This window comes from Ambystoma mexicanum, chromosome 3p (assembly GCF_040938575.1).
Source record: "Ambystoma mexicanum isolate Mex_15411 chromosome 3p, UKY_AmexF1_1, whole genome shotgun sequence".
Taxonomy (NCBI): domain Eukaryota; kingdom Metazoa; phylum Chordata; class Amphibia; order Caudata; family Ambystomatidae; genus Ambystoma; species Ambystoma mexicanum.
The window spans coordinates 1,071,835,860-1,071,863,793 of NC_090925.1; positions in this window are offsets into that span (position 1 = coordinate 1,071,835,860).

The window sequence follows — 27,934 nt, forward strand, 5'->3', positions numbered from 1 at the left end:
GAAAGGATAGGATTTTGTTGGGGACATTTGAGAGCTCATTCAAGACTACGGACTGGTAAGGGGCATGACTTGTGAGCTGAGGGACTCCTCGGCTGGGGACACCCACCAAATCCATGTGAGTTGAGACCTATGGCTTAAGCATCAACATGGCCCTTTTGTAGTATCAGGATACTGGGCTTCTTGATTCCATACAAACCAGCTCAAGGCGTGCAGAATACCCACAGGCACCAGCTAGAACCAGCAGCTAATGCAACTTCACTAAAGAGACAGGCAGGTGACTGATTAGAAGCGCTGTATTAAACATGTTATTTCCTGCCTTATTGCCACGTTCAGTCTGTCCGTGCTGGATATTCATAGATAATGTGTTCTCACTCAGCAATTACTAGTTAGTATACATCATTTCTGTAGCTCTGCAGTAAAATGACTTAACTGCTGGAAGCGGCTAGTAAAAGTGAAGAATGTGCTGGTGTGTTTGTTCTTCAGATTAAGCTAGTACCTAGACGTTAATCAAATACAGTATTGCTATTGCCTCCTCTTCCTCTGTAGAAACCAATGGGTAGAAGGGGTGGGACTGTGTTGGTGGTACTATATGTGCCATGTTGTTGGTGTTGATGAGCACAATGCATCCTTTCTTGATATCGGAGTTAAGAGTCTCTCTTTATATGTGTGGCTCCCAGTGAGGGAAATTCAGCAGGCACATGCATGAAAATTACAGCACGGAAATCCCAAAGTATCTGCCCAGAGGCCAGATAATATCCCAGAAGTCTCTCATACAGCAAAGATTCCTCAGACTAGTTGTTCCCTCTTATCATTTATATATTCACATAACATTTGCGTTATCTGAGACAGATCAAAATAACGATTTGATGAACAGGAGTTAAAACAGGTCCGGCGTGTCGGACATGAACCGCTTGCAGGAACAAAATTAAAACCTGACTACCACATGAGAAGTAAACTATAACTTTTCCGCTAATATTGGTGGAACATTATGGTATACATGTGTTCTTGATGTGTTCTGGTGAAGGACTGCCAGATGCCATGGGTGTAAAAGCCAATGTAACCATTGTCAAAAAGGGTTGCCTGCTAAATAGACCCTCCTTTCATTAAATACTGTACACCTCTGCTTTATTAGTATCCTGATCTGCAGTACCTGCTCTACAGTGGCAGAGAGCAGGTTCAGAAGTCACAGTTGCGCAGTCTAACAGCTGGGTGACAGTTCGGGCCCTTCTTCCCAAAGATTGGCTTTACAATCTGCACCTCATAATTGGGATGAACTGCCATCCTATAAACATACGCCATACCTGAGTTGAAGTATAGTGGCTGGTAATTCATATAATTATTAATGCCACGTATGATTTGAATCCTACGTGTGCCAATATTCTGAGAACAGGCCAGCCATGGAAGGCTCTGTGTATTTTCCTGAGACTGGCTGTCTCTGCTGCTCCCAGCCAGACAAAAGCCAGTGGGAGGTGCCTCCCTTTTGATCTTGAGTAAAGTTTGGTAAAACCTCTCTCCAGCAGGAGCTGTCCTGGGAAACAGAATCAAACTGCACACCCTAATCAAACGGATTACCCTCACAATAAGGTGGTGCATCCGACAGGGTGGGGTTAGTGTAGTGCGTGGGAGCTCAGCAAAATTGGGAAAGGATTCCACCATATATTTTGTCTATGTACTTCTTTTTCCTTCCTATCTCCTCCATTTTGTTTAGCACAAAGCACTTTGTTCATGATGCAACCAGGCAAAGACCACTTGTTACAAGACCAGAAATTCAGCCCCTTTGAGCATGCTTGCTTTCTTTCAATCCCAAGGAGCCTATTACTTATGAAAGAGGGGCTCTCCCACCCTTTCTTTGATTTACTTTTGGACCATCCAAAATTTAAGAAATACATCATTTGGACCTCTTTTAGGAGAGTTGATCTTTTCCAAAGCTCTCAGCCAATCAGTACCCCCAAGTTTAAGCAGGGTATGCTCCCTACCCACTTCTAGGTCATATTGGGAGTGACTCTTGCTGAATGATCAAGGCCTGCCACTCTGCTTGCAAACATCCCTATGCTGGGAGAACAGAATGTGAATGGGGGTGCCTTGTCCTAGAGCCCCTACAGTGTCTCTCGCTGCAGTTTGTGAGCCAGAGCAACCAAGATCCCAGTTTTCACCACATCAAACAGATCGAACCAAATTTGAGCTGTGTTCGCTGCATTCAAACTAAAATAAAATAATGTCAAACTAAGCTTCAATTCAAATAAATACTTTAAGTACAAAAAAACACCTCTGCTTTGCAGGAGCAAAAGGCACAGTAGTGGCTGAAGAATGGCAGAAAACAAGGTACTTTTAATGCTTCACATTGCTCTCCCAGGGCTCCACTCTTTACTTTCTGCATGACAGTGTCATGTGGACAGCACGCAGGATCTATTAGACCCACTGGGGACCATAGACAACATAAAAATAGAAAATTGGCAACTATTATCTCCATGTTCCGTGAGGATTAGAGATAACTGGAGGGTGACGTTGATATTATCTATAAAAATAGACTAGCCATCAACAAGCCCCAGCCTAAAGTCTCCTCCCATGTGACCAGGGGAAGACAGCCGCTACCTGAGCCTAATTCTAGGGGTGGTATCTGGGGGGAAGATCACATGGGAGGATACGGTTATCAGGGGAAAGTGGTGACTCCGCTAGAAGATGAACGATTATTTCCAGATACCTAATGACATATTATTGGTGCACACATCACTTCCATGTAACTACCCAAAGAATTGTCATGGAAAGTCAGCTGGACAGAATAAAGTTGGTGCCTCGGGCATTCAAGAACTAAAAGTGCAACCCTTGTATTGTCCTAATTCAGCCTTAAGTAGTGTTTCCCACTCCAAAGAGGAATCACAAGCCCTTTTCACAACCCCCACTGCCTCTAATAATTTGAAGTACCTAAAACAGTTTAAACTGACTGAAAGTAAAATAGAACAAACTCATGTTGCACAATCTCATAAGGGCTTCAGTAACCATAATCCTTATGGTAGTGGGATGAGGACGAAGGGCCGAGAGGCAATGAGGATTTACATTGCTGTTTGTCAAACGGCGGATTCTAGTTGTTGAGTGGGAGATTTAAATCCCAGAATTAGGCACAGCTGCAGGAAGAAGGCAAAGGAGAAAAAGAAGGCAAAGGAGCTGTTGAAGGCTGTTCAGAATGCATAGCTGTGGAAGCAGAGTCTGTCAGAGATGCAAGAGCAGCCATGGAGAGAAGAATGGGAGTTAATGCCATCACAAAGGGTGAAGGTGAGCAGAAGTGCAGAGTAAGCACATCAGGAAGTGGCCTGTCAAGAAGAAGCCAAGCTGATGAGGAGACATCCTCTCAATTCAGCACACAGCATGTCAGAGAAAAAAAACAACAGAGAAGAAGTGGCAAGTAAGTAAGTTGCCTTATAGGGGACTAACATTTTGAAAAGCTTATAACCAGCATTACCAACAGCCTAGAGTCTGTCATACAAACCTATGAAGACTACCATTGGGGAAAGCCTATAATCACATTGCCAACAGCCAAGAGGCTGTGAGAAAAACACATTACCCTAAAAAGGCATGAATCCCCATTTAGGAGATATACATTAGGGAAAGTTTATATCCCACATTGTCAACAGCTGAAAGACTGAAACCATACAGAGGCAACAAGGATGCAACTCTCCCTGTGTGCGATATAAACGGGGGGGGGCAACTTGTAACCCAAACTGCCAACAGTCAAAAGGCTGTCAAGAAGCATTTAAGGGACATTTTGAAAATGTTTCTTCAATATTGAGTTATCAGTTTGGAGAAAACTGGAATACACATTACCAAGAGTCAAGGAACTATACGAAAAGATAGTTATTGTTCAATCATCCTTCCAAGAGAAATTGGTGTGGAGAATCTTAGAATCAATATTGCCATCAATTTTGAATTAAGTTGTAGGAGTTTTCTTCCTGGCAGGTGAGTATACCAGGAAAAGGACCATGGTAGTTAGTCCAGGCAGGTGCGTAGAACATGAAAGAAGTAGAATATTTGATTAATTATTTCTGTGGCAAAGAGGTATGGTGGAAATACTTTTGTTGATTCAAAGAACATATTTACCTTATCATTTGTTTGCCTAGCTCTGGCCTCCTCAAGAGAAGTTGAAGTGCTATCCTGACAAAAGTCGTTCATTTAAAGAAAATGTGATATGTTAATAATTGTTGAACATTTTACAAAGAACAAGTATTGTTTTGAAGTTGTGTTATGAAAGAAATACATTTACCTTTCATAAAAGGATTTTGTGGAAATCACCAGTTGTTTTGGAAATCGGAACAAACATCTGTGGAAAAGACATTACTGTGTCACAGGGAAAGACACAGTTGTTGGAAGAGACTTTTTGTGTTATTTTGAATAGAACTTTGTTGATTCAGAACTGTGCTTAAAGTATTCCTGAATTGATCCTGGTCGCAAGGAGTGCTTTAAGTTTTAACATTTAAACTGTTTTTTTAAACTAAAATTAGCCAGACATTCCTTGTATCATTTTGTTGTGTGTAATAGTGTGAGGATTAGAGACTTGTTGGACACAAGGTCATTTTTCTTTACTTTTTGTTTGCAAAGCAGGGCCCTCCTTGATAGGATAGTGAAAGGCATGCCCTTTTTCAGGCAAACCTTGTGAAAACGTCACCGCCTTGCACATATGACCCCCTACAATATACAACCGTAGAGCACATAAGAAACAAATATGACAAGAGCAGGACAGGAAGAAAAGCAAAAAGGATAAAAAGTAAACACTACAACACTTTGAAAACAGTTAAAAAGCAAGAGGTAACATGGAAATATAAACAATAATATTTCGAGTTTTATATGAGGCACAGAAATCAGATTGCTATTGCTTGATCTCACTCTGCTGTTAAAGTGTTTGATGCACAATCTTTGCTTCAAATAGCTGACATTGAGACCAAAGAGAAATTTGTGCATAATTGTTAGGAGCCTGAATTTCTTGTGTTCTCTGACAGGAAGCCAATGCTTCCCATCCGGGAATGCCTGAAAATAACATAACACAATTGGAATACATATGAGAGAAAATTGAGGATACTAATATCAGAATTGCATAAGTGAAATACCTAGACACAGATAAACACGTGACAGAACAGGCAGAAATATTTTATTTTTGAGTGTGCATATTCAAAAGTTCAAATAGTAGTGAAGAAATATTCAAAGATGCTTTCTGAACTTCCTTCTCCATTTCCCCTAAATAGCATGGCTGTTTCCTTGAAAACCTTCTGTGAAAGGTTAGCCCCATTCCTTAGGGAACAAATATGAAGTATCAGCGCAAATCTTACAACATCTGGCTCTTTATGGGAACCGGACAGGTCTTATGCCACTGATTTTATCCCAGCAAAAATGTTTGACTAATTCCAAAAAGCTGCAGTTTTCTTTAATAAAACCCCTGGGCACTAGACATCCCACTGCTTCTTCTTATGATCCGTGACCAGTCAAGGCCCTTAAGGTATTTCAATCATGTCTATTAGCAGATTTAAACTTAATTATTAATTGTTTGTTGTTATCTGTGAGGGCACGACTTTTTTAAACTAGCAGTAGTAATTTCCTTGCTCCAAAAAGGTCATGTTAGATCCTACCTGTATGGCCAACTATCATCCTATTTCGCACACATGTGAATGCAGCAGTGCGTCCCAGTTACAGATAGTTTCTGGATATGTTGGATGGCTAAATGAAGTGCAGATAGTTTTTCATCTGCAGCAAAACACTGAAAACTTTGATAGTGGCAGCATTGAGTGGCTTACATGTTTGGGTAGACTCTGGGGAATAGTTGACCATGGGCCTTATTACGACCCAGGCGTTAAGGGTTAACGCTGTTGTTAACCCTTAACGCCTGATTCTGATTTTAATGGCTGCTTTTAGCAGCCGTTAAAATCCATGGCGCTAACCTGCCATGATGCTAATTACGCCACCGTAATTTACGGTGGCGTAATTAGCGCCTTCCCCACTCCCATTATGCCCTATGGGGCAAAAATGGGAATGGGGAAGGGAAAATGGGAAATCGGGATTTACCGCCCCACTCACCTTGGAATGGGGCGGTAAATCCGCCATCCACCATGGTGTAAACGTAGTTTACACCATGGTGGTAATGTTGGCGCAATTAGCGCCTGAGTCGTAATGACCGTACATGTTCTCTCTCCATGGCTTTGTATACCATAGACCAGGGCTCTACAACTTGTGGCTCTCCAGATACTTTGGACCACGTCTTCCAAGATCCCTCATCATTGCCTCTTCTGGATAGGGCAGATGGATGTTGTAGTGCAAAACATCTGGAAACCAAAGAGTGCAGATCCCTGCCATACACCATGACATTTCTCTGGGCTGCCTCTTGTAAATGGTTCTACAAGGTAAGGCTTGGGACTGGGTGCAGCCCTTTTCGACCAATACGGTGCATATTTGTACCTTTCAACCTTTTCAATCGGCACAGAGGGTCATTACATGAGAGTACTGTGGGAATCATCCCTTAGCTCTTTATATGAAGACTTTGAAAAAAGCCCTGCCCAGTAGATAGACATTGCAAGCAACTCAGCAAGTGTCCAAACCTGGTATAACTGCTACTGGCCCTTGGCATTAGGACCCTGCCCATAACCATAGAAAATGATTCTTATTAAGAAGTGAGGTTTGGCTCAGCCTCGTCAATGAATAACCAGATCAGTAAGTTAACCACCCAATGCTTTTTTTTTCTTCAATTAAGAACACTTAAAGATGTCTGGGTTATTTTACCTTTTGGGTCAGGGTTCAATTGATGAATGCACTTGTAGCAGTCGTCTTGACCTCTTGCAAAGTAATTTATCTTGATCTGCACGTTCGTGTTCATGCACGTAGTCCACGAGGATCTGGAATTCCTCATCATTGAAGCTCCTCTTCTCAACGTGTGGGTCTCATGTGCCGTGCCTTGGGTTTCAGCCTGTTCTGTTAATGCACGCTTCGCCTTCTTGCATGGTCGCGCAGAGCTTGTGTAGCTGGTAACACTTGTGTCAGTAGGGGCTGGAGCGCTGGTGGATATGGCTATGGCATCACCCACTGATGCTGGGACAGTAAGTTGTGTTGCAGGTAGCCCTTCCTGGGTGCTGGTGCCAGGTTGTTTCACTGCATGTCCCTTTCCCTTGGACACAACATCTGCTGCTGCGTCTTGTTGGACCAGGGCCATGACCATTACAGGCCTGGCTGGGGGACCGTGAGCCTGCATGGTGGGGGCTGCAGCTGCTCCTGCAGCTTCCTGACCCTGGCTGGTGTGGACAGCAGATGGCCCTGCTGCTCCCAGACCCTTGATGCTGGTGCCACGTACTTTCACTGCACGTGCCTTGCCTTTTGACGCACAGGCAACATCTACCCCTGCGTCTCTCTGGATCTGGTCCGTGGACACTACAGCCATGGCTGGTGGTCTGTGAGCCAGTATGGCGGGGACTGAAGCTGCCCCTACTTCTCCTGGACCCTGGGTGCTGGGGACGTTAGCATCAGTTGCATCTCCCTGACCCTGGTGGGTGGGTGGCATAGCTCTCCCTGCATGGCCGGGACACCTCAGCCACCTCAGCCACCTCGTTCACCTCGGCCACCTCTGCCTCCCCACTTTTTGCCTTCCCACTCATGGCACTGATTGATTAGTGCAATGGGGGATGCAGCTATCAATTGTCCTGGCCAATTTGAGTGAGGGGGCAGTGTACCTGAAGTAAAACATACCAGTGTGCTCCAGCAAGGCCCAATGTAACCCCTGGGGAAAAATAAAACGGGACGCGTAATGCACAGGCACCCCAAAAAAGAAAACTACGTTTACGCGACCTCTCAGTAGCTCACGTGAAAAGAATAAACGTAATGCAGTAGGCAGTGGCGCCAAGCAACACAAAAAATGCATACTCGAAGGATACGTAAGGTACTGTGATGTTAAAAATGGGGGTACGTGACACACAGGGGCACCCACAGTATGCAAAGTGAGTATGCAACTCACCGTAAGCCTCATAAAAAAGGAAAAGTATGCGTGTGTGTGCGTGGAGGCAAATCCCCCACAAAAAGAAAAAGCTTGCAGTGTCGCAGTAGTGAAGAGATTGCATGGAAACGCTATTATCTCCAAAATCCACACGTCCGTCCACTATAACCCGCATAAGCGTGTGATGGTCACCTACGCACGACTTTATCCCAATACTGTATGCAAATAGTGCCTGCTGTACAGCCATTGCCAGTGCACCTGTCGTCGGACCTGTGACCACCTCTGCTGATCCAGAAGACTCTCAATGTGCCAAAACCATCGCTCCACAGCCCACCCCCAGGACCACCTTGCCCACCGACACCTGCCTTGGGGGTTTGCCATGTCTGAACCAACATCTTCGGAGGCAAGTGGCAACCCCAAGGCAGCGAGGCAGAGGGCTGTCAGCTTCAGTGCCAGAGAAGTTGACATCCTAGTGGAGCAAGTCCTGGGGCATTATGATGCCCTATTCCACAGTCCAATGCAAGTCAGAGGAAGGATGGAAGATGATCAGGGACCAGATCATGGGTGCCATCAACGTGGAGGGGGTGGCACCCCAGGGTTTCCACAACGTGCACAAGCGCTGGGAGGACCTTAAATCCAGGACCCGCAATAAGGCCCGACGCTTCCTCAAGGCTGGTCTCAACGAAGGGGGCGGGCGAAGGCCGGTTGAACACCATGAACATGCAGGTCCTGGAGAAGTTTTACCCGGCGCTGCACGCTCAGGTCATCAATTTTCAGCACCGTCTGGAAACGCATTTGATGTGTGGTGTGAGTGTGCACCATGGCCTTAAGGCAAGTATGCCTCTTGTACAGCTGTCTGTGTGCATGTCCCATACAGTGCTGCATATGTGTTCTATGAAGCATGCTTGATTCCAACAGTGTTACTTTTGCTACGTGTGTTGTGATGCAGCATATTTCATGGTTGCTTACATGTGTCTGATACGTGGCCGTCTGAGATGTGTGACATATGGGTGTTGTCGTCAACATCGGGAAAAGGCATGGTGTACATGTGTATGCGTCTGAGATGTGACTGTGTGACTGGCCAACACTCCAGGATGGATATAACTGGTGCATTTGAATGTGTGCACTTCTCTTGCTGCCTGATTGACGTTGAGGTGACTCTGATGTGATAGCTCAGTGCACTGCTTCAGGACTGTCCAGGGATGTGTGTGAATTACATGTATATGGGCCATGACACATGTGTGTGTGTAGCATGCACAATTTGTAGGTGCTGACAGTGCCATGTCCAAGGATGTGATTGTTGGTTGTGAAGGACAGACATGTATGTTCATATATGTACATTGCAAGTACCTGTGTATTGTGGAGGGTGATGACGGTTGTGACCTTTAGGAGTGTACTTTATGTGCATATGTGTTGAGTCAAACACATATAGGTACAGTACCCTGATGTTTGTTTTCTATGTCTCCTTATCTACAGCGCCGTTGAAAGAAGAGGGTGGAGAAGTTCTGTGGAGAAAGGCAGAGGTATGCCTCCACCAGGCAGAGATACAAGGTCCAATCACGTCCCAGGTAATTTCCTCATCGGGGAGCGAGGAGACTGGTGGCGTGTCAGATACATCGGCCGCAGCTGCTGAGGGGAGGTCCAAGAGGGCTAAGGTGGAGTTGGACCGCTCGGCAGTGGGAGGGACAGGTGAGCCCACACATGGGAAATCCACTATGGAAGACGCTGAGGAGGTATCCAGGTTGGTGGTGGAGGAGGAGGAGGAGGAGGCCACATCAGCCCAGTCCATGGGGCCCGGCAGGGGTGATGAGGTGGGTGTGACTGGTGCAGTCCAGACTCAGGGGCAGGATGCAGTGCAGGTCATGGTGGAGGTGCCTGTGCCTAATCCTGCCCCTGGGACTGCACCTGCAACAGTATGCACCTGCCAGAATACCCCATGATGGACCCATCCGCAGGTGTCGGATGTTTCCACACAAACGGAAACACCAATGCCTGCAGATCTCGCCATTCGAGACAGGGTGGAACCAGCTCTAGCTAGTATTGCGCGGCATACAGGCATCATTCCTGATGATGTGTAGGCTTATGGTGGAGGGCTTGCACATCATCACAATGAGGTCTGGCATCTCCTGAACTGGCTTGATAGGTTTGTGGTCTCAAAATGGGTGCGCGAGCTGGCCACATATGCAACCCCCTCCTCGTCTTCCTCCTTTGTACGCCAGTCATCCTCCATGCTGCCTTCCCCCAGATACCACCAGGGCCCCCTGTATACCTGTCCCACCCCCGGCAGCCCGTCTGGTGGAGATCACATCCCTGCCAGATTTGGGACTTAAAGTTGAATCATCCGAGGTGGTCACCACGCCGATCAAGCTGACGACAGGAGCTGTGGCAATTGAGGGAGAGCAAGCACCAAGGAGCAGGGCAGGTGCACGATGGCCCCGGGCGATGTCATCAGCCCAGAGAGGCTGTCCTTAAGGAGCAGGCACCGGGCAATTTGGCAGCAGCGAGCTTGGAGTAGGAGGCTACAGTACTCGGGGCATACCATCTCAGGGAGGCAGGTATCAGGCATCAGGCAGGATGAAAATGTGGACCTTTGCCAAAGGATGTATTCTGTGTTGGAGTGGTTGGGTCAGCAAATTGGGGCACAACGGCAGCGGGCATGGGAGGCAAGACTCACCATGTCCAGGGCGGAGGTTTCACTGCGTTGGGCAGAGAGGCGGGCTGAGGTCCTCGAGGAGACTTGCAGGGAGTGGGAGGGGATGGAGTGGAACATGTTGGAGTCCCTGCAAGCCCTCGAAGTGAGAGCGGAGGCCCGCCTAGGGGAAGTGGATGCAGTGTACAATGATGCCCTGGCCGAGATATTGAGGGAGCATGGTGAGGAGAAGGACTAGCCCGCTGCCCTTGTAAATAGTTATTTAGACATAAGTTTCCATTTGTTCTATTTATTATTTGGAGTTTTTGGACGTTACTCCATTTTTTGTATAGAGAGTTGTTAATGTGTGGTTTTGCTTTTTCTCATGTTATCATTTTTACTGAACATTGGACATTACTCCATGTTTCTGTTTTTACATACTTGGCTTTTCTTATTTTTTGTTTACCATGCGGTAATGTTTTTTTTTTCTTTTTGTTTTTGGTGCTATTGTAAATATATTTGAAAGACATGGGGGGGCATTACGAGTCGGGCGGTAAGGGATACCGGGCACCGGTAAGGAGACCGGTGCCGGTAATCCCTTACCGCTCGATTCCGAGGTCCCTTGGAGGGAACCGTAAGGAACATGTGGTCTGACCACATGTCCATTACGGGTCCCGCTAAGGGGCCAGGGCGCTAATAACGGGCTAGCCATTCGCGAGCCCGTTATTAGCGCCCTCCCCATTAAGCCCTATGGGGTTTCAAATGGGAATGGGGAATGGTTTGTTCAATGGGGACTTACCGGTCCCGCCAGGATCAGAATGCACCGGTAAGTCCCCATTGAACAAGACCGGACTCGGACACGGTATGGGATAGCACCATGGCTACCGCCCATGTCGTAATAAGGCCCAAGGAAATGTTTTCATTGCTTTTATTAATTCATGTTAATTTTTTGATATTTTATTTCCAGTGTGTATGATCTGAATACAGCTGCAAAATATTTATTCTTTTCATAACTCACAGTCGTTGTTTCTCACAATTTCTTTTTTGCAGTGTGGCACTTTGTTAGTCTGGTAAGTGACCCTGGTACTGACCATTGTTGGTCATGTGTGTGCTTATGTGAATGCATGTGCTATGTTTGCTATCTATTTGCGTGTTGAATATACAAATGTGGCTGTGTGACCACTACGGTGGTGATAGTGCGCGGTACAAATGTCCTTTAACATTAACATTAACATTAACCAGTGGATGAGTGTGAAGGGGGGCTTTTGGTTTGCACGCTAAAGTGCCATTTACTTTCACATATGCAGCATCACTCTGTATTGTCCCTCTCTGTGTTTGTGAGGGTGGTATGTGCGGTGACTGTGGGAGTGGTACATGGTCACAATATTGTTCATGATTTGCTTGATGCTGTGTAACATACATTTAGTGCTTTGCCCTTCACCAGCATGTCTTTGTGCAGTTATCATTTTTGATGGTGTTGTTCTGCATCTTGCTTTGGCATGCAATATTGACATCACTTGGTAGCTAGAACTTAAGTCATTCCTCTTTGCTTGTGCTTTTGGTGCTCCTCTGCCCTGATGAACTTGTGTCTGGATCGGCAATGGTCACCTGGCTATCCTCTGAACTTGGCCAAAGGTCCCCTCCCCCACCAGATGCACACCCGCACTGCCTCCCTGGCATCCCCCAAATTTGGACTCTTTTTATGTATGCCACAGACACCTACCGGCACTTCACTTCTGCTACCTGCACTTAGGCTTGGACTTAACACCAGCTGGCCACAATTTATTTATTTTCTTATTTGTTCTATTTGTTATGATGTCCTTCACATGTACTGCAGTGTACCTCCCCTTTTCTACTTCCCCACTTCCCATGCACTGGTGCCTTCTCAATGTCACCTGCCCTAACAAGTTTGTTGTCTCTGTCTTCACTGTCTCCACCCTCCCCAGACTCTTTGGGCCTTTGGACACTTGTGTATACGTGCATTATGAATGACATGTCATTTGATAAGATGTCATGTCATGTCCTTCAGACATGGGAGGAACAGTGATGTGCTTATTAGGTTATCTGTTAAGATGATGTCAGCTCATTGAGGCTCAGACCGTGACACGTCTGGACAGGGTTTGTTCGTGTGGCAAACATTGAGGGTGCTTAAAATTCTGTCACTGTGTGACTGTTTCTACATGGGGATTATTGACATGACTTTCTCACATGGGCTGCAAGGCCTCACTTTACCATTCACGTGTGTGATGTGGATGTTGGGATATCTTTGCATACAGAAATTGTGTTTGAGCAGCTAGCACACTCTAGGTTGTGTGCCAGGTATGTGCATTTGTTTCTGTTTGCAGGATATATTTTGACCAGGTGGTTCAGGGTGGTGTCACTACACGGCAGTTAAGGTGCTCGACATGCCATCCATGGAGTGAACATGTGTCACTATGTCAGCATCGAGCATGCAGGTGATGTCCGGTCTGGAGGGGGGCTGCCTGCAGGGTGGCGACACGGGTGATGGGGGCTTGGGTGTCCCATGTAGAGGGGGCTGCCTGCAGGGTGGCGTCACAGATGATGGGCACTGGGGTGTCCCATGTGGAGGGGGCTGCCTGCAAGGTGGTGTCATAGGTAATGGGGGCTGGGGTGGGGGTGTCCCATGTGGAGGGTGCAGCCTGCAGGGTGGCATCATGGTTGATGGGGCTGGGTGTCCCATGCGGAGGGGCCTGCCTGCAGGGTGGCATCATGGGTGATAGGTGCTGGGGTGACCCATGTGGAGGGGGCTGTCTGCATTATGGTGTCACGGGTCATGGGGCTGGTGTGGGTGTGTCCCATATGGAGGGGGATGCCTGCAGGGTGGCGTCACGGGTGATGGGGTCCGGGGTGGAGGTGTCCCTGCGGAGTGGGCTGCCTGCAAGTTGGCATCACGGGTGATCAGGACAGGGTTGTCCCATGTGGAGAGGGCTGCCTGCAGGGTAGCATCACGGGTGTTAGAGGCTGTGGTGTCTCATGTGGAGGGGGCTGCCTGCAGTGTGGCATCATGGGTATTGGGGGCTGGGATGTCCCATGTGGAGGGGGCTGCATGCAGGGTGGCCTAACGGGTGATGGGGGCTGCGGTGGGGGTGTCCGATGTGGAGGGGGCTGCCTGCAGGGTGGCATCATGGGTGATGGGGCTGGGGTGTCCCATGTGGTGGGGTCTGCCTGCAGAGTGGCATCACGGGTGATGCCGGCTTGGGTGTCCCATATGGAGGGTCCTGCCCTCAGGCTGGAGTGATGGGGGCTGGGGTGTGGGTGTCCCATCAGGAGGGGTCTGCTTCCAGTGGATTTGTGCAGTCATCTGCTAAACTCTAGCAACCCAGCAAGTAATGCTCCATCACTAAAGAGATGCACAGGTGAGTGATTAAGCTGCTTCACGCACCTCTCAACCTTTTCAGTCACCAGGACAGATGAAAGGATAGGATTTTGTTGGGGACATTTGAGAGCTCATTCAAGACTACGGACTGGTAAGGGGCATGACTTGTGAGCTGAGGGACTCCTCGGCTGGGGACACCCACCAAAACCATGTGAGTTGAGACCTATGGCTTAAGCATTAACATGGCCCTTTTGTAGTATCAGGATACTGGGCTTCTTGATTCCATACAAATCAGCTCAAGGCGTGCAGAATACCCACAGGCACCAGCTAGAACCAGCAGCTAATGCAACTTCACTAAAGAGACAGGCAGGTGACTGATTAGAAGCGCTGTATTAAACATGTTATTTCCTGCCTTATTGCCATGTTCAGTCTGTCCGTGCTGGATATTCATAGATAATGTGTTCTCACTCAGCAATCACTAGTTAGTATACATCATTTCTGTAGCTCTGCAGTAAAATGACTTATCTGCTGGAAGCTGCTAGTAAAAGTGAAGAATGTGCTGGTGTGTTTGTTCTTCAGATTAAGCTAGTACCTAGACGTTAATCAAATACAGTATTGCTATTGCCTCCTCTTCCTCTGTAGGAACCAATGGGTAGAAGGGGTGGCACTGTGTTGGTGGTACTATATGTGCCATGTTGTTGGTGTTGATGAGCACAATGCATCCGTTCTTGATATCGGAGTTAAGAGTCTCTCTTTATATGTGTGGCTCCCAGTGAGGGAAATTCAGCAGGCACATGCATGAAAATTACAGCACTGAAATCCCAAAGTATCTGCCCAGAGGCCAGATAATATCCCAGAAGTCTCTCATACAGCAAAGATTCCTCAGACTAGTTGTTCCCTCTTATCATTTATATATTCACATAACATTTGCGTTATCTGAGACAGATCAAAATAACGATTTGATGAACAGGAGTTAAAACAGGTCCGGCGTGTCGGACATGAACCGCTTGCAGGAACAAAATTAAAACCTGACTACCACATGAGAAGTAAACTATAACCTTTCCGCTAATATTGGTGGAACATTATGGTATAAATGTGTTCTTGATGTGTTCTGGTGAAGGACTGCCAGATGGCATGGGTGTAAAAGCCAATGTAACCATTGTCAAAAAGGGTTGCCTGCTAAATAGACCCTCCTTTCATTAAATACTGTACACCTCTGCTTTATTAGTATCCTGATCTGCAGTACCTGCTCTACAGTGGCAGAGAGCAGGTTCAGAAGTCACAGTTGCGCAGTCTAACAGCTGGGTGACAGTTCGGGCCCTTCTTCCCAAAGATTGCCTTTACAATCTGCACCTCATAATTGGGATGAACTGTCATCCTATAAACATACGCCATACCTGAGTTGAAGTATAGTGGCTGGTAATTCATATAATTATTAATGCCACGTATGATTTGAATCCTACATGTGCCAATATTCTGAGAACAGGCCAGCCATGGAAGGCTCTGTGTATTTTCCTGAGACTGGCTGTCTCTGCTGCTCCCAGCCAGACAAAAGCCAGTGGGAGGTGCCTCCCTTTTGATCTTGAGTAAAGTTTGGTAAAACCTCTCTCCAGCAGGAGCTGTCCTGGGAAACAGAATCAAACTGCACACCCTAATCAAACGGATTACCCTCACAATAAGGTGGTGCATCCGACACGGTAGGGTTAGTGTAGTGCGTGGGAGCTCAGCAAAATTGGGAAAGGATTCCACCATATATTTTGTCTATGTACTTCTTTTTCCTTCCTATCTCCTCCATTTTGTTTAGCACAAAGCACTTTGTTCATGATGCAACCAGGCAAAGACCACTTGTTACAAGACCAGAAATTCAGCCCCTTTGAGCATGCTTGCTTTCTTTCAATCCCAAGGAGCCTATTACTTATGAAAGAGGGGCTCTCCCACCCTTTCTTTGATTTACTTTTGGACCATCCAAAATTTAAGAAATACATCATTTGGACCTCTTTTAGGAGAGTTGATCTTTTCCAAAGCCCTCAGCCAATCAGTACCCCCAAGTTTAAGCAGGGTATGCTCCCTACCCACTTCTAGGTCATATTGGGAGTGACTCTTGCTGAATGATCAAGGCCTGCCACTCTGCTTGCAAACATCCCTATGCTGGGAGAACAGAATGTGAATGGGGGTGCCTTGTCCTAGAGCCCCTACAGTGTCTCTCGCTGCAGTTTGTGAGCCAGAGCAACCAAGATCCCAGTTTTCACCACATCAAACAGATCGAACCAAATTTGAGCTGTGTTCGCTGCATTCAAACTAAAATAAAATAATGTCAAACTAAGCTTCAATTCAAATAAATACTTTAAGTACAAAAAAACACCTCTGCTTTGCAGGAGCAAAAGGCGCAGTAGTGGCTGAAGAATGGCAGAAAACAAGGTACTTTAATGCTTCACATTGCTCTCCCAGGGCTCCACTCTTTACTTTCTGCATGGCAGTGTCATGTGGACAGCACGCAGGATCTATTAGACCCACTGGGGACCATAGACAACATAAAAATAGAAAATTGGCAACTATTATCCCCATGTTCCGTGAGGATTAGAGATAACTGGAGGGTGACGTTGATATTATCTATAAAAATAGACTAGTCATCAACAAGCCCCAGCCTAAAGGCTCCTCCCATGTGACCAGGGGAAGACAGCCGCTACCTGAGCCTAATTCTAGGGGTGGTATCTGGGGGGAAGATCACATGGGAGGATACGGTTATCAGGGGAAAGTGGTGACTCCGCTAGAAGATGAACGATTATTTCCAGATACCTAATGACATATTATTGGTGCACACATCACTTCCATGTAACTACCCAAAGAATTGTCATGGAAAGTCAGCTGGACAGAATAAAGTTGGTGCCTCGGGCATTCAAGAACTAAAAGTGCAACCCTTGTATTGTCCTAATTCAGCCTTCAGTAGTGTTTCCCACTCCAAAGAGGAATCACAAGCCCTTTTCACAACCCCCACTGCCTCTAATCATTTGAAGTACCTAAACAGTTTAAACTGACTGAAAGTAAAATAGAACAAACTCATGTTGCACAATCTCATAAGGGCTTCAGTAACCATAATCCTTATGGTAGTGGGATGAGGACTAAGGGCCGAGAGGCAATGAGGATTTACATTGCTGTTTGTCAAACGGCGGGTTCTAGTTGTTGAGTGGGAGATTTAAATCCCAGAATTAGGCACAGCTGCATTAAGAAGGCAAAGGAGAAAAAGAAGGCAAAGGAGCTGTTGAAGGCTGTTCAGAATGCATAGCTGTGGAAGCAGAGTCTGTCAGAGATGCAAGAGCAGCCATGGAGAGAAGAATGGCAGTTAATGCCATCACAAAGGGTGAAGGTGAGCAGAAGTGCAGAGTAAGCACATCAGGAAGTGGCCTGTCAAGAAGAAGCCAAGCTGATGAGGAGACATCCTCTCAATTCAGCACACAGCATGTCAGAGAAAAAAAACAACAGAGAAGAGGTGGCAAGTAAGTAAGTTGCCTTATAGGGGACTAACATTTTGAAAAGCTTATAACCAGCATTACCAACAGCCTAGAGTCTGTCATACAAACCTATGAAGACTACCATTGGGGAAAGCCTATAATCACATTGCCAACAGCCAAGAAGCTGTGAGAAAAACACATTACCCTAAAAAGGCATGAATCCCCATTTAGGAGATATACATTAGGGAAAGTTTATATCCCACATTGTCAACAGCTGAAAGACTGAAACCATACAGAGGCAACTCTCCCTGTGTGCGATATAAACGGGGGGGGGCAACTTGTAACCCAAACTGCCAACAGTCAAAAGGCTGTCAAGAAGCATTTAAGGGACATTTTGAAAATGTTTCTTCTATATTGAGTTATCAGTTTGGAGAAAACTGGAATACACATTACCAAGAGTCAAGGAACTATACGAAAAGATAGTTATTGTTCAATCATCCTTCCAAGAGAAATTGGTGTGGAGAATCTTAGAATCAATATTGCCATCAATTTTGAATTAAGTTGTAGGAGTTTTCTTCCTGGCAGGTGAGTATACCAGGAAAAGGACCATGGTAGTTAGTCCAGGCAGGTGCGTAGAACATGAAAGAAGTAGAATATTTGATTAATTATTTCTGTGGCAAAGAGGTATGGTGGAAATACTTTTGTTGATTCAAAGAACATATTTACCTTATCATTTGTTTGCCTAGCTCTGGCCTCCTCAAGAGAAGTTGAAGTGCTATCCTGACAAAAGTCGTTCTTTTAAAGAAAATGTGATATGTTAATAATTGTTGAACATTTTACAAAGAACAAGTATTGTTTTGAAGTTGTGTTATGAAAGAAATACATTTACCTTTCATAAAAGGATTTTGTGGAAATAACCAGTTGTTTTGGAAATCGGAACACACATCTGTGGAAAAGACATTACTGTGTCACAGGGAAAGACACAGTTGTTGGAAGAGACTTTTTGTGTTATTTTGAATAGAACTTTGTTGATTCAGAACTGTGCTTAAAGTATTCCTGAATTGATCCTGGTCGCAAGGAGTGCTTTAAGTTTTAACATTTAAACTGTTTTTTTTAAACTAAAATTAGCCAGACATTCCTTGTATCATTTTGTTGTGTGTAATAGTGTGAGGATTAGAGACTTGTTGGACACAAGGTCATTTTTCTTTACTTTTTGTTTGCAAAGCAGGGCCCTCCTTGATAGGATAGTGAAAGGCATGCCCTTTTTCAGGCAAACCTTGTGAAAACGTTACCGCCTTGCACGTATGACCCCCTACAATATACAACCGTAGAGCACATAAGAAACAAATATGACAAGAGCAGGACAGGAAAAAAAGCAAAAAGGATAAAAAGTAAACACTACAACAACACTTTGAAAACAGTTAAAAAGCAAGAGGTAACATGGAAATATAAACAATAATATTTCGAGTTTTATATGAGGCACAGAAATCAGATTGCTATTGCTTGATCTCACTCTGCTGTTAAAGTGTTTGATGCACAATCTTGCTTCAAATAGCTGACATTGAGACCAAAGAGAAATTTGTGCATAATTGTTAGGAGCCTGAATTTCTTGTGTTCTCTGACAGGAAGCCAATGTTTCCCATCAGGGAATGCCTGAAAATAACATAACACAATTGGAATACATATGAGAGAAAATTGAGGATACTAATATCAGAATTGCATAAGTGAAATACCTAGACACAGATAAACACGTGATAGAACAGGCAGAAATATTTTATTTTAGAGTGTGCATATTCAAAAGTTCAAATAGTAGTGAAGAAATATTCAAAGATGCTTTCTGAACTTCCTTCTCCATTTCCCCTAAATAGCATGGCTGTTTCCTTGAAAACCTTCTGTGAAAGGTTAGCCCCATTCCTTAGGGAACAAATATGAAGTATCAGCGCAAATCTTACAACATCTGGCTCTTTATGGGAACCGGACAGGTCTTATGCCACTGATTTTATCCCAGGAAAAATGTTTGACTAATTCCAAAAAGCTGCAGTTTTCTTTAATAAAACCCCTGGGCACTAGACGTCCCACTGCTTCTTCTTATGATCCGTGACCAGTCAAGGCCCTTAAGGTATTTCAATCATGTCTATTAGCAGATTTAAACTTAATTATTAATTGTTTGTTGTTATCTGTGAGGGCACGACTTTTTTAAACTAGCAGTAGTAATTTCCTTGCTCCAAAAAGGTCATGTTAGATCCTACCTGTATGGCCAACTATCATCCTATTTCGCAAACATGTGAATGCAGCAGTGCGTCGCAGTTACAGATAGTTTCTGGATATGTTGGATGGCTAAATGAAGTGCAGATAGTTTTTCATCTGCAGCAAAACACTGAAAACTTTGATAGTGGCAGCATTGAGTGGCTTACATGTTTGGGTAGACTCTGGGGAATAGTTGACCATGGGCCTCATTACAACCCAGGCGTTAAGGGTTAACGCTGTTGTTAACCCTTAACGCCTGATTCTGATTTTAATGGCTGCTTTTAGCAGCCGTTAAAATCCATGGCGCTAACCTGCCATGATGCTAATTACGCCACCGTAATTTACGGTGGCGTAATTAGCGCCTTCCCCACTCCCATTATGCCCTATGGGGCAAAAATGGGAATGGGGAAGGGAAAATGGGAAATCGGGATTTACCGCCCCACTCACCTTGGAATGGGGCGGTAAATCCGCCATCCACCATGGTGTAAACGTAGTTTACACCATGGTGGTAATGTTGGCGCAATTAGTGCCTGAGTCGTAATGACCGTACATGTTCTCTCTCCATGGCTTTGTATACCATAGACCAGGGGTCTACAACTTGTGGCTCTCCAGATACTTTGGACCACGTCTTCCAAGATCCCTCATCATTGCCTCTTCTGGATAGGGCAGATGGATGTTGTAGTGCAAAACATCTGAAAACCAAAGAGTGCAGATCCCTGCCATACACCATGATATTTCTCTGGGCTGCCTCTTGTAAATGGTTCTACAAGGTAAGGCTTGGGACTGGGTGCAGCCCTTTTCGACCAATATGGTGCATATTTGTACCTTTCAACCTTTTCTGAACTTCTTGCCACCCTCGGATCTATGTACCAACAATTAGGTGCACTTTCCTTTGCAGTTCAAGCATCGAAATTGTGGAATATGTTACCATGATATATTCAGACAGAACTTGAACAACGTCTTGATCCTCAGATAATCAGATATCAGCTTTTTGGGCAGGTAACCTAGAAGATTTACTAAGATTCTAGCACCATGATGCTTCTATTTGTTTGTTGACTTTTTTTTACCACAGAATGAAGGTGAGCACCTCCCCCCCCCCGCAGATCTCCCAGTACCCATCCCCAATCAGTATTGCCTGACCCCCACCCACTATCTACATTTGGTGGTAAAAAGTGAGAAACACAAAAATAATTTGAGCAGGTTTTGGTCAAGCAATGCCCCCACCACTGCCTTACCTCCCACTCAGAAATCTTCAGGGAATATGTGCCTGTTGTTAAGAGCTACCCATCTTCACTTCCACATGTTAGATTATTTGCGATGTATGTGACATCTGATTGTTGAGTATCAACTCATCATGTATTTATATGTATATAAATTGACCATGAAGATGGATGCTTCAATGGAATATTCTGTGTATTAGGACGATTGCCATGAGTGGAGTATTTTCTTTTCAGGATGCTTTATACAAGTGGCGATTGTGCAGTTAATGATTCAGGTGATGCACAGGGGTTTCTACATAATCATTTGTTGGGCTTTAATAAGGTGCCAGCCATGTACAAAGCGATTTGATTGCACCCATGTCCACATGAAAGAGCAGGGGTGAGTCAATATTTCACAGGCTTTCCATTCAGTTGAGTTGAGTGCATGTAAGGTGTGAAGGGAACATGCCATTGTAAAACGAACAAGTGCATTATATGTTGAGGAAGACATAATCAAATTACAGGTAAAAAGATCAAGCAGCTCGGTAGTCCATGAAGCCGCAGTAGCTCAGAATTGAATGCCAAGAGGGTTTCCCAAAGTCTGAGAGCATCCGTTTTTTGCAGACGCTCACTAGGCCTGGAAGTCCCAATTCGACAAGTGCACAGAATTGTCTATCAAAGGATTTCATGTAGGGGACACTCTTGCATCTTTTACAGAAGTGAAGATTCTCTGGCGATATAATGGCAACTCCTAAACCATTCCAGAGGGTAGATTCCACTACTCCCATCCCTCGGTGCCAATTAGTTTATTTTCCTTAAAGTAGCCATATTCACAGCTTTAGAACTTTATGGTCCCGAGTGCCTGTCTGAGATAAAGTGACACAATGCTTTAACAGGTTTTATGTAGAATGTAGATTGGATAACTTGGAAGTCAACCCAGTCTAACTCTATAGAAGTGTGTACCTTAATGATACTTGACGATTATTCTAGGGGGGTGTTGTGTACCTTTGCAATTAGGCAGTAAGCTCTCTTTCTTATTCATGTTTAGGTAATGTCCTGAAGACACACATCACATACAGTGCTTCTACCTCTAGTTCAAAGGCAAGATCGGTATTATAAATCTAAAGTTACATATTGTCCACATATAGAACGTTTTGATGTCTCCCTTTCAAACTAACTTATGTAAAGTGATGAATACCAAAACTTCTGTATGAGATGGACGCTGTATATATTGCATTCACTATCGACTGAGCAGACAAATGGGTCTCTCATCCCTTCTTCGATCAGGAAGTTAATTGTATTTTGCATTTGTATTTACTTGAAGAAGAGGGGCGTTAATTTAAAAAAGAAATGGCTTTCAATACCAGGAGGATGAGAACACAAGGTGAATAAGTTTAAGAGGGTATAAAACATAAGACATACACTAGGGACAAATCAAAAGAAGCAGAAACCAATATATATAATAGAACAGGTAACATACAAAGGTAATGTTAACCTACAGTAGCAAGTGCTATTTATATATACAAAATGACATGGGTCACTGGAGGCAGTGGTAGGGTCAGTAATGGAAGACGGAGTGGGGGCAGGGAGAGCTCCCTCATTAGGAAGCTACTGACATTTCAGACGAGCTTGGAAGAGAACCACAGTCGGATTGGTTTTGATTGTTATTAGAAACGGGTTCCAGTGGAGCAGTAGAGAGAAAGAGTGGAAGCAAGATGAGGCACAGGGAGGGTATGGGACAGTGAGGTGGAGTGCAGAGGAGGATAGGAGGGTAGGAAATGGTGAGTAAACTGAGATAGAATCAGACATACACTGATGAGCAAGACCATTGATATATTTGTAGAATAAGAGAAGCAACTTGAAAAGAGAGAGTGGTTGTTCATTGAGAGCCAACTAGCATGTTTGTCAGTAGGTGGAAGTGGAGGAGAATCTGGAAAGGTTATAGAACATGTAAGTAGCAAAGTTGAGGACTGTCTGGAGGGAGGAAAAAAGGGATAGGATGGACAAGCAGTAGGCTTGAGCAGTAGTCAAGCTTGCTGAGCACAAGAGTGGAAACTAGAGATTTTGTAGAGTAGTTAGTAAGAAAAGGTGGAATTTTCCAAATGTTGAGATGGGTTAATACAAGACTCACAAACAATGGTAGTGATGAATTGTTAGAGTCATAGGTTGCTATGAAAGGGGAACCTAAAACTGCAATCCTTTGTTGATGGAGCAAGAAGTTCAGGCACAAAGTAGATAGGGGAGGGGAGGATAGGAACGACATTGGAAGGAGTGAGAAAGTTGACTTCCATTTTTGAAGACGTCAGCCTGAGGCAGCAGAGGACCATCCAGTGATAAATTGCAGTGAAATAGTTTGTAATTCGTTCAGAGATGACTGCAGTGAAGGAGCAAAGTGAGAAAAATATTAAGGGGCATGAGGATAAAAGTTCATGGTGAAAGTCAAAGGAGGACAGAAGTCTTCCCAGGATAGAGCTATAGATGTTGAAGTGCAGGGGTCCAAGGACTTATTCTTTGGGGATACCAACAGAGGGACGGGTGGGGTCAGAGGTTTGCTGTTCCAAAAAAATGTAAAGTATCCATATACGAGGTGATCCAGGCAAGAGCAGATTTGAAAAACCCAAGGTCCTAGCGAATGAGGAGAATAGAGGAGTGGCCGACAGTGTTGAAGTCAGCATAAAGGTCAAAAGGGATGATTATGGAAAAGAGATTGGAGTGGATTTTCTAAGCCATTATCCTCAAGTTAAGATCAGGTCTAAGGCCACTGTGACAAATCATTGTATGTCATCACCTGGGGATCCCATTTGCATGATGTCAGGGAGGTCAGGCCACAACCCACTAGTTCCCCTGGGGTTGGTACTGAGTGGGAGAATCTCATGGGACTAGGGATGAGTATCCAGGGACAACGCAATATACATCCCTCAATCCCCCTCACCTAACAAACCTTTCCATCCCATGTACATGTGGTATGTACATAGTAGTAACAGTACTGGGACGAGGAAGAACATAGTTTACCCAAGAGAGATCAATGATAAAATACTGGAACTAAACAGGATCAGGTCTACCTTTAGAGAGAGCTCTCAGGGAAATACATGGAGGTGCAGAGGAATGAAGAGCGATCCTCAAAACACTATGGAGCAGTCTAGTGTTTTGGAAGTTATGATTGGCCAAAGCCAATACAAAATAGAAGAGTGAAAAATAAGCAGGTAGATGGACCCGCCCAGGAGGAACCGCAAGTGCATATGCCACCGGAGCAAAGAAGCAAGACAGTTATTAGCTGGAAACCAGAAGAACTTTTGGAGGGGCTCCAAATTGGTCCGGCAAAGAAGGTCCGACCACTGAGTGGAGAAGCCGCGTGTTGAGGCGAAAGCTTTCTGCCGAGGGAATCCAAACAGTCTCAGAGGAGCATAATGCTGCAGAGTTGCCCCATCCCCCAGAGAGCCACATGACGCAGCAGAGAGCACAGAGAAGGACATGGGAAAGCCCAAGACCAACCAGAGAGGACCTTCAGACACCTTAAAGGTACCTGCATGACCAGTATGATTTGGTGGCGCTGCTACAGAGAGAGAGGCACAGGACTGGGACCCCCACCCAATTAAGAAGAGCATCACAAATCCTTTTCTTCAGCAAAGTGCCTGGCAGAGGCATGAGCCAGGACTGCCACAGCAGTCAGTGAGAGAATCAAACGCCTGGGATCTGCACCCAATTGAGAAGAGCATCACAAATCCTCTTCTTCAGCACAGTACCTCGTAGAGGTGTGAGCCAGGACTGACAGAGCAGTCAGAGAGAGAAGCATGAGTCTGTGACCCACACTCAATTGAAAAGAGCCTCATGAATAATATTTTGGGGCACAGTCGCTGGCCGAGGTGTTATCCAGGCTGGATAAAGCAATCAGAGAGAGTAATACAGGTCTGGGACCCGCACCGAGTTTGGAAGAGCATGACAAATCATCTTCTTTGGTGCAGTACTTGGAAGGAAAGTGAACCAGGTCTGCCAAAGAAAGCAGCATAATCCTACGGGTCTGGGACCCACACCTACAGGCCAGTAATGCAAGGTGAAAGAAAGACCAGAGGAAGAGAAGCATTCTCCCTGGTGGAGTTGAAGGTGAGAATAAAGTACCAAGAGAAGGGAGATATTTCTATGCAACACCAAACCAGGGGAAGGGAGTTATTCCCCCTTGGTATTATGAACTTTGATAAAGAGCATGGGAAGGGCCTGTGTAAGGGGGTAAATCCCACAGCCTTTGTGAACTGTGGTAAAGAGCCTGAGAAGTTCTGGGGGAAGGGATATATTCCCCTTAATCTGTTGAAACTGCAAGACAAGAGAGATCAGGGAAAGGAAGCCAAACTACTTGGTGCTCTTCCCTGTGAAGCAAAGCCAAGGAGGGCTCGGGAAGTGAGTCATTCCGCTAGCACTGTGAACATTCTGAGAAAAAGATACCCGGAGAAGGGAGGCATTCTCCAGGAACAAAATATTGAAGAAAATAATGTGCAATAAGGAATGTTGTTGTTTGAGCTGGATTTTCTTTTTAAATTTGAACTGAGAACTTTAAAGCAACACAAGATACGACTTTGTTTTGTATCTTGGAAAGGAACCAAGACCTGGAGAAGGTAGTCATTCTCTCAGGTGGAGTTCCCACCTGCCAATTGGAACTATAATCTGTTGTTCAGAAAAAGGGAGCCATTCTTCTGGACAAGAAGATCAACTACTTTTTTAGTTTAGTTACAAGTGTGAGTCACAGATGTAGGCATTTTGACACATGAATGTGGACTCTTTTCATTTACTTGGAGCTTCTGACAGAATCCTTAGTTCCTTAATTTTGGTAAGGAACCCCTTGTGGGGTGCATTTAAAGGCCCCAAAAAGAAGTTCCTTTTATATGAATGGCAGGCATTTGAACACTGCAACAAAACAGCCTGTCCTTTGCTTTTGTTTTTCGTGTAAAGTTAAAGAGCCATGTGGAAAAGGGCCTAGATGTCATTACCAATGGACAAGCAGCAGTTTAATTTACGAAAGAAGGAGGAATCAAATATCCCTGTGACATGGAAAACAGGATTTTGCAACATTGAAAGCAAAAACGGCCTTCACATGTGTGTGCAAATAAAAACGGCTTAAAAAAGCTAAAATGTGAAAAAATATCACAGCTGGCAGAAAAATGTCAGGAAAACAAAACATGATGTGTGGGTTGACAAAAGCAGTGTATATCATGTTTCGCCCACACAACTCCACAGACATTTGAAGAGACACTTAATCTTCAGATAAACCTGTTTCTGGCTGAGGGAACAACTTCACAAAGGAAAATCCCACTTTCAGACTGGATGTCACATCTCACATCCAATGATGCCGCAATAAGATTTCTTGCTGTTAAAGGTGTAAAAATTCAGTATGCTCCAGACCTTCTGGCTCGGAAAGCAGGGACTTCATAGAAAGCCATCCTTGGCTGGAGCATGACTAAAATGTGTGAAGACTGGGTGCACCCACTTCAAAGAGGACATTATCAACTTCAAAGAGACTCGTAACAAACCTCTGGTCACAGGCTGGCCCAGGGAGACAGATGGCTGTGCAGGATGAGGCAGTCCTCGAATTTGCAGGAACATGAACACTCCCAATTAATTTAAAAGACTATTATCATTTACGCATTTTGTGCAGCAACCATACTGTGGATTGATTTAATTTAGGTACCATTTTTAAATAATTTCCAGACGAATTGGGGGGATATATAACACATCTACCTGTGACTCTGGTAACTGTAATGGCCAGTTAGACCAGGTTTCTGGCTGATCTGAACATGTTCCAAATGTGAGATTTGGTGAAAAGGTGGACAATTCAATTAGGGATATGTTTAATAACTTACATCTTCATAACTATTGTGCTTTTTATGGAAACAACAGAAATGTGCTACATGACCATGCTTCATGGTACGGATTTGGTGGTTGGCTTATCAGTTAAAACAGAACATATGTTTAGTATGGCAGTTGCTAGTAAAATTATAGTTATAAAGTTGTGATATATAACTAGTTTTTTGCCAAAAAGTTAAAAGAAGAACAAACATTGATGACAAATGGGAATAGACAGATGATGCTCAAAACCCCTAAACCAGTCCTGACTGAAGGCGGAGAGAGAGAGAGAGTGAGAGAGAGGGAGAGAGAGAGAGAGAGAGAGAGAGAGAGAGAGAGAGAGAGAGAGAGAGAGAGAGAGAGAGAAAGAGAGGAAACTGTCCAATCCTAGTGGGATTATTGCAGGGTACTTTCCCATGATTGTAAAAGTGGTGATGTAATTTCTCCTATATAAGGGGGACTGCATTAGGACAGGACACACAAAAAACAGGGAGACTGAAAAAGGAGGCAGACAGGAGGACTAAGAGAAAGCTGCTGAAACATACCATCTGACAGATGTAAGGAGACACCAGAGGAGATTGCTGAGAGTGCCTCTGGGTGGAGCTGTCCATTTCTAGGAAGGTCTCAAAGTTGATTGGGTCCTGTGTTGGAGAGCGGGAGGCCATTTTTGAGAGAGGAGTGACCAGACCCCTGCCCTATCTTTCCAGAGAGTCCAGAGATGCAGCTAGCTTTCCTGGAACTTATTCACAGGCTTGCTCTGTAAGTAGAACTAAGCCCTGGAAAACCAAAATGTGGGGGTATTCTGCTTGCCTTGAATAATTTCCCTTTATAGCGAGTGTGGGGGGAAAACTGTGTAGATCCTTAGCTTATGTAACCAAAAATATGAATTTAATTAATTCTACATTTGGCAGAACATCAGGGGATGAACTTTGTTTAAAAATTTGAAATTAACAATGCTCACTTCCAGTGTGCACTGAAAACTATAGCCTATAATTTAATTAGGTCATCCTTGTTGTCCAGCTGACCCCAACTTCATTAAGGAAGAGGGGTGACTTTGTTCTTAAATCATTCCAAACCTTTTTATCCAGCTTCCCCAACACAGGCCTTTCTGTAAGGGGGGTCTGAAATCCGAAATTCCCCAAAGCATTCCAATTTTCCTGTCTGACTTCCCAAACTAGACCAAAGCAAGGGGGGGGGTCAGAAAAACAAAGCGAGAAATCACCCTGTGTTAATTTTAAACCAAAATTGTGGGCAAAATTATAATTGCCATATATATTTTTACCA